General features: G+C 40.7%; 1 protein-coding gene across 2 annotated transcripts in view; it reads left to right on the forward strand.

Moving 5' to 3' along the window:
• Positions 1-2,677: 2,677 nt before the first annotated feature.
• LOC123768461 (alpha-1,6-mannosyl-glycoprotein 4-beta-N-acetylglucosaminyltransferase) overlaps positions 2,678-8,190 on the forward strand; it is a 63,940-nt gene continuing 58,427 nt past the window's right edge. Inside the window, exon 1 of one of the 2 annotated variants that reach the window (XM_069336221.1) lies at positions 2,678-3,019. The gene's annotated coding sequence lies outside the window, so the exon portion shown is untranslated. The remainder of the gene's footprint in view (positions 3,020-8,190) is intronic. The other variant, XM_069336220.1, reaches the window with a different exon arrangement.

Below are 8,190 nucleotides of genomic sequence, written 5' to 3' on the forward strand. Positions count from 1 at the left end.
TCATTACATAAATATCCATAATTTATAGATAATTACAGTCAAGTTTTCTGATATTCCCAACCGAAGCCCATTACTGTACCTGTGTAAGGTACAGTAACACCAACCTGACCATTGTAAACCACACACACACACATTAAACCACTACGACACTACACAATACACGCCACACAATACACACTACACAATACACAAGCCATTACGACTCCTGTCGTTTGCTGTTGTGGACTGAGCTCGGAGGTATTGTTCGTGGCGACTCCATTGAAGGTGTTTCAACCGTGGGTTACATGTCCAACTATTATTTAGTTTAATAGCGTGGCCATGAACCGTGGACAGTATGTACAATTAGGGAACAATTCTTAGGTTGTATCACAAGGAACAATTCTTAGGTTGTATCACAAGGAACAATTCTTAGGTTGTATCACAAGGAATAATTCTTAGGTTGTATCACAAGGAACAATTCTTAGGTTGTGTCACAAGGAACAATTCTTAGGTTGTATCACAAGGAACAATTCTTAGGTTGTATCACAAGGAACAATTCTAAGGTCATATCACAAGATTAATGTAAATCAAGATTAATGTGATTATTGATTCTTCTGAAATTATTTCCACCCACCCTTATGTATCGTCTGCAATTTACAAATATTCCTGTATCATCCTGTATCTAAATTATTTATGTATATGGTAAAGGAGAGGAGGACCCAGGATACGGCCCTGGGGAACGCCGCTGACAACGGATCATGTTACTTCAGCAACACGTGCACGGAGAGCGCTCCCATGTTCCCCGGAGAGCGCTCCCATGTTCCCCGGAGAGCGCTCCCATGTCAAAATTAATAATAACCCAACAGGTGCATCAGGTGACGGGAAACAGGCTGGATCTTTGATGTCCTACCGTGGGATTGAACCCACGTGCTTCCGTGAACGCCAATCCCTTCTCGCGGCTCCAACTGGGTTTCTCAAGGAACTGTCACTAATTACTGAAGCTGGACACGATGGGGGTATCTTGATTGACCTCGATTGAAATCGATCATCAGTACACTGAGCCTCGTACAGGTTTTCTTCGTCCCTCGTCACAGGACAGGTTGTCAGGGGTTAGTTAGGGCCGCATACACAAGCATGTGTTCATGACTACAGTTGATAGCCACAAATTTGTCAATTTATTCATTTGTGGAGCACGGTACAGTGGTGGGTCAAGTTGTTTATCATCCGGTGGTGTGTGTGTGTGTGTGTGTGGTGTGTGTGTGTGTGTGTGTGTGTGTGTGTGTGTGTGTTGTATCGTCAGCCAAGGAGCACAACGAGATCAGTCAGTCCTCCTAAGGTTTTCCAACGTTAAGAAAAACGGTAAATTTCAAGTGGTCTCTCCTAACCTACCAGAGGACCCAAAACAGAAAACGGGACAAAAACGTCACTTTCGCCAGCCGCTTCCATTTTCTAATACGACATTTTTTGGCCTTAGTAACGCATACGCGCGAAAAGCGACGTTCTTTGTAAGAGGACAAGTTGAGGAGATAACGCTTGCTTCCCCACTTCAATAATTATCAGTAAACTATTATAAAATTCTAAGAAACAGATATCTTGTTTACTTGTTACCAAATAATAAATTATCTCAATAACAATATAGATTATAAAGAGCCGCATAAAATACAGTAATCAGGAGAAGGCGCTCAAGCAGAGCGAATATAACGCAATATAATAATAATTGTTCAAAGTTGGAGGCCAGACGCTTGAGGCTAGCCTCACCTAACTTTGCAGGGTGACACATGGGAGTCGTCTTAAAAAATATATGATTAGAGCCCACATATTTTCAAGAAGAAACATAGGTTAAAGAATTGACAAGATATGTTATGTAAACTGAACCTTAACGGTAAAAACAGGAGGGGAAATAATGGACATTAGGTGGAAACTGGAAGGCAATTCAAAAGTGCCATAAACAAGTATTCAGAGTACAAGCAATGAGGAAGTAAAGTTAGCTGGTGGAGGTAGTGGAGCGGAAATCCATTCACAGCTTCAAATGCACGCATGAAAAAACACAGGGGCCGGGAATCATTATACCAGACAACCGATATCTAAAACACGGGGCCCAGCAACTGAAGCCCAATCCTCCCCAAATTGACATAGATATGAAGAGAGAGAAGAGGCAGGACGAGGCTGGAACGCTGCTGTAGGTGGCGAGGACGGGTCCAGCACCCCCAGCGAGCCCATGGTAGGTACTGATCAATCCAGAGGCGCACCTTTCCTCCTCGCCGGCAGCGTCTGCGGGGCCACCTGGTGCACTCTCAGCATCTCAACCTGTGCTTGCGGGGTGCGTGGATGGCGCTGGAAAAGTTGCTGGATGAAAAGTGGGGAAAATTAAAGAGGATAGAGAGAGAGAGGTATAGGTGAATGAGAAGGGAAATGCGCCAGTACAGCGCGCTATGGAGGAGAAGCGCGCGCGCCTACGAACACAGTTGCCAGAACTCTCACTCTCCTCAACCTTGCCCAGAACCTCAATACTCGATCAAACAAATGCATATACCAAGAAAACATAAAGTAGAAAAGCTTCACTACACAGCTCACAATATCGACGATAACTGGTACCCTTGTCAAGACACGCGAGGAGCAATAATTCAATATAAGTGGTGAGTGTGAGAGATGAGTGTGGATGTGGTGACGGTGGCAGCGTGGTGTTTATGGTGGAGATGGGGAGGAGGAGGCGGGCAGTGTAGCGCTGGACCTGCCGCTGTGTGCACCTCACGCCTCGCCCTCCACACACCCACCCAGCTGCTACACCACACCCTTCCACCTCCCTCAATCCCAACACCTGTCCCTCTGGACACGCACACACACACACGCGCGTGAGTCCTGGACTAATAACCGCCCCTGAATCACCCATCTACCTCTCGCCCGCCTCCTGAACGACTCTCCTCCAATATCCACCTCTGAGGATGACTGACGACCACCTTAAGGACGACCTGGCGATAAAGAAGATGATTTTGGATTGCCAGGGACCCCGCGCCTGCTAGCACCAGCTATGGAGGGACATGTAAGTACCTCTAGACTCAAGCTCAAGATGCTCCTGTGGGTTTTTTTAAACCGTAGAATACCGGAGATTAGGTATGCAAATATTGGCATATCTCAGTGTATGTTTATGTTTGTTTTTATGTAAAGGTGAGGCGAGGTGAGCTTCTTGCGGGACGACTGATTAAAGGGATATTACCCTGATGTGGGTGATGATTGGTGCTGGGATGGGGAGTGGTGTGTGTGTGTTCCTCTTTATTGTGTGTGTGTGCCTGGTGTGTGTGTGTGTGTGTGTGTTCCTCTTTATTGTGTGTGTGTGTGCCTGGTGTGTGTGTGTGTGTAGGTGGTGCTTGTGTACCTGGTGTGTGTGTGTAGGTGGTGCTTGTGTACCTGGTGTGTGTGTGTAGGTGTGTGTGTGTGTACCTGGTGTGTGTGTGTAGGTGGTGCTTGTGTACCTGGTGTGTGTGTGTAGGTGTGTGTGTGTGTACCTGGTGTGTGTGTGTAGGTGTGTGTGTGTGTGTTCCTCTTTATTGTGTGTGTGTACCTGGTGTGTGTGTGTACCTGGTGTGTGTAGGTGGCGTGTGTGTGTGTACCTGGTGTATGTGTAGGTGGTGTGTGTGTAGGTGGTGTGTGTGTGTAGGTGGTTTGTGTGTGTGTGTGTTCCTCTTTATTGTGTGTGTGTGTACCTGGTGTGTGTACCTGGTGTGTGTGTGTGTGTACCTGGTGTGTGGATGTTGTGTAGGTGACGTGTGGCTTAGTCTCGAATTACATATCCTTATATAATATTTGTCTTGTTATAGGCATCATTGTGTACACATTAGGTGGATCACCATAGCACTTAGGAACTGCTGTTGTATTCAGTGTGAGGACGGAGTCTCCTGGATGTGATCAACAACACTTGTTACGGATGAATTATATGGAAGATAATATCCACGCTAAGAAAGTTTATAACCAACTAACAACAGAATTGATAACCAGGCAAATAACGTTGAAAATCAGGGAAACAACGTTGTTTAATTTGGGACACACACACACCCACACACTAGTCAAAGACTAGTGTGCGTGTGTGAAGACTCTTAACTAGTCAAAGACTCTTAACTAGTCAAAGAACGTTGATTAAGAAGCAAACAACGTACATAAGAAAATTTGGCAAACAACGTGTATTAAAACGTAAACAAGGTAGATTAATAACCAAATAAGATAGGGGGACGAGGTACTGTTAATGGTCTTGCCTCAATAAGGGGCAAGGAACAAGGGGAAAGTACCGTGCTGAAGAGGGGGGTAAGACCTTATCTTTCCATTTAACGTGGACAAGAGGAACATAGGTGGTCTTGCTCTTGAAGTAGCGTCAGCAAGAAAGGCTTTGTAATGCTCTTTTAAGTCACGGTGGGGGGGGGGGGGAAGGACCCTCTTGCCCTTGAAATAACAGGGAAAAGGAGGAATAAGGGACGACTTACCCTTGAAAGTAACGTGGACAAGAGGAACAGAGGGCGTCTTGCCCTTGAAGACACTCAGTGGTAGAGCAAGAGGAAATTAAATTCCATTGACCTTTAAAATATATATTTTTTTAGTTTTTTTTTACTAGACGGAATTAATGAATGGTCAGATTGTTACGTGGGCAGAGATGGAATGATGTCGAGAATGGTGTTACAAATATGTCATCAGTCTTCTCCCGTAGATCAAATTCCAAGGAATGTTATCATTCTTTATTATTATTATTATTATTATTGTTACGGGTAATATATTTTTCTTGATTGTCTAATACATTTCGAAATTTTTGTTCACTGTCTTGAGAATGCGTCCTCATATTCACTTAACCTACAAGTGATCATACACTTAATCATCATCCATTTATGCATGATAAACAAAGTTGTAATATCTTATTGAAATTTGCGCAGTGTAGCTACTTGACAGTGGATGATGAGCGCGTGGCTTGGTCAGTTAGGTTGAGCACCTTTGGGTCTGGTGAAGAAGTGGTTAGGTAACTGTGAGGATTAGCCTCGTCCCTGGCTCGTGGAACCTCGATAAATTGGGAGGTAGAAATAGCCTAAGCTACTCTTTCCCTTTGGGATGTATTTTCTTGTCACAATAAACATACTTGAACTGGAACTGGAACCTCAATAAGAATGATATGCTCCATTTCCTTGCCAGTGATATACCATATCATAAGACTGAGCTTTCTGTTAATATAGGAGAGTATAACCCCTTCTGAAACCACTTTTAAGAGAAAATAATATACTACATGTTAAACTTAACAGCGGTGTCCCAAAATCTTATCCCAGCCACTAGATCATTTACACCTGCTGGTATGAAATTGAAATTGAAATAAGTTTATTGAGGTAAAATACACAAAGGGATGAGGTAGCTCAAGCTATTCTCACCCCGTTCAGTACATCGTGTTAATACATACATAGACACACATCACAAACAATAAACATATTACCGAACATTCTGAGAGATAAACACATACATTTCCTAAGCTGGTATGAAGTATCTGGAACCTAAGAATCACTTTATCTACCCCTTGTGTTCTGAAGATATCCTCACAATGCACGCATAGTTTTCCTAGTGCTGACCAACCCATTGCATGCCCTTGCACGACTATCTTGCCAAATGTGGTGCTTAGCTCTTCATGTAATTTTAGGTGGCATCATAAATGTTGTTTTACCTATGTTAATACATATTTTCTGTATTAAAATTCGTTTGGGATTAAATAATAATGCGTGTTGAACACAAGCCGCCACCTGTCCACCTTCACTCACCTGAGTTGATTATTGGTATAACAATTATATATTATTTTAATTATCATTATGCTTACTGGATAATTTTTTGGGGGTTAAAACATGTCAGTTTAACATACGTCCTTTTGGATGTAAACGAATATTTGTGAGATGTTTTTTTAATCCTGTTTTTATTTTTTTTACGATTGACGAAATTGGTGTCAGTCTCTTCCATGACCTCGAGTGAGAGAGTTGATATCTCTTAACGAGGCTGTTATCAACCACTGGAGATGGTCTAGTGGTAACTATCACTCCTCCACAGAGAATTAACAACCCGTCATAGTGGTCACATTTACTCCGTGTAAATATGAGGAGTATATATATATATTAAATAGGATCACAACATCAGCTGACTAATTTAAAAGTGGTTCTCAGCACATTTTGCCATCATGTGCCTATGAGGCGTCCCGCAGACATAAGGGCTATTCTCGTACTTATTACTATGTATAATCCGCATTAAATGCCTTGAGTTTTAAAACGTGATATACCTCGCGGTCTATAAAGGTCAAGAGCATTAGAAATTCTCGGGAAACTGGACTGAATGTTGTTTGGTATTATTGCCAACAGGTGATCCACAACAATACTGTAAATTAAGTAAGATACCGCCAGGGATGGGGGGGGGGGACGTCCATTAAGGTTAGGCTAGGTTGCAAAATTATTTTTTTGTCAAGATATGCAAAATGGGCATCATCAGTGTTAAATTGAATGTGTCTATCAACGCATAAGAATAAATTATCGAAAGACTCGTTACTAGAGAAATTAGGCAACTGTGCTAAATAAACACGCACGCATGCGCGCGTACACACACACACACACACACACTCAGTATATATATATATATATATATATATATATATATATATATAATATATATATATATATATATATATATATGTCGTACCTAGTAGCCAGAACGTACTTCTCGGCCTACTATGCAAGGCCTGATTTGCCTAATAAACCAAGATTTCCTGAATTAATATATTTTCTCTATTTTTTTTTCTTATGAAATGATAAAGCTACTCATTCATTATGTATGAGGTCAATTTTTTTTTTATTGGAGTTAAAATTAACGTAGATATATGACCAAACCTAACCAACCCTACCTAACCTAACCTAACCTATAAAGATAGGTTAGGTTAGGTTAGGTAGCCGAAAAAGTTAGGTTAGGTTAGGTTAGGTAGGTTAGGTACTCGAAAAACAATTAATTCATGAAAACTTGGCTTATTAGGCAAATCGGGCCTTGCATAGTAGGCCGAGAAGTACGTTCTGGCTATTAGGTACGACATATATATATATTATATATATATATCTATATATATATATATATATATTATATATATATATATATATATATATATTATATATATATATATATATTATATATATATATATATATATATATATATATATATATATATATATATATATATATATATTATATATATATATATATGATACGGAATGTGTCATGCATTCTTAACTCACCTAATTATACTTGTGTAGATTGAGCTTCAATACCTTGGTCCCGCCTCTCATCCATCATAAGAACATTAGAATAAAGGAAACTCCATGCGAGGCTGCTGTTATTTAGACCAAGCCAAAATTCATACATATATGTCTTACCTACGCTTGAAACAACCCAACGATCCCACGTCTAATATGTTACTTGGTAATCTCTCTTCCGAACTAGTATTTACCCAGGTCTTTTCTGAATCTAAACTCGTCCAATTTGTATCCACTGTTTCGTGCTCTGTTTTGTATTATATTTAACACCTTAGTATTATTATATTAATTATTATAAATTAAGTTTTACTTTCAAATGAATTTATGTGTATCCTGAACTGCATCGTCTAAATGGGGCCTAACAGAGAAATGATATAAATGCAGAATATTAGGTATCTTGAAGGTGAAGGAAAGAGGCAGAAACTGTAGAGGTAGAAGAAGGCCTATTGACATAGCTCGAGTGCATGGGGGGGAAGTGTGTAAAATTTTGGTTTGTGTCTCGGAGAGGCTGCAGGATCCAAGTAAATTCAGTAGAATTTCTGGTTTATTATTATTAACATCTTTATTGACAAAATTAATTACAATTTTGCCTAATCTGGGGATTTTGATAAAGTCTTATTAAAGTGAGGACAATGGTATTCACTGTCACGCAGGACAGAGGGTCATACATAAGACAATAGGTCTAAACTGTAGGCTGAAGCACATATATATCATGGTTACAATCAATGTTTTAATGTATGGATATGTGAAAACAACTTTCTATTGTGCACTGCCACACAAGGGCAGGGATGGGTTCAATTTCTGGTTGCAATTCTTTTTACCATGTCGTAGCTCAGTCGATTAAGGCAGCGTCTGGGATGCTCTCGGACGTAGGTTCGAATCCTCGTCACAGCCCTTGTGGATTTGTTCACGT

This window comes from Procambarus clarkii, chromosome 35 (assembly GCF_040958095.1).
Source record: "Procambarus clarkii isolate CNS0578487 chromosome 35, FALCON_Pclarkii_2.0, whole genome shotgun sequence".
In the NCBI taxonomy this organism is placed as follows: Eukaryota; Metazoa; Arthropoda; class Malacostraca; order Decapoda; family Cambaridae; genus Procambarus; species Procambarus clarkii.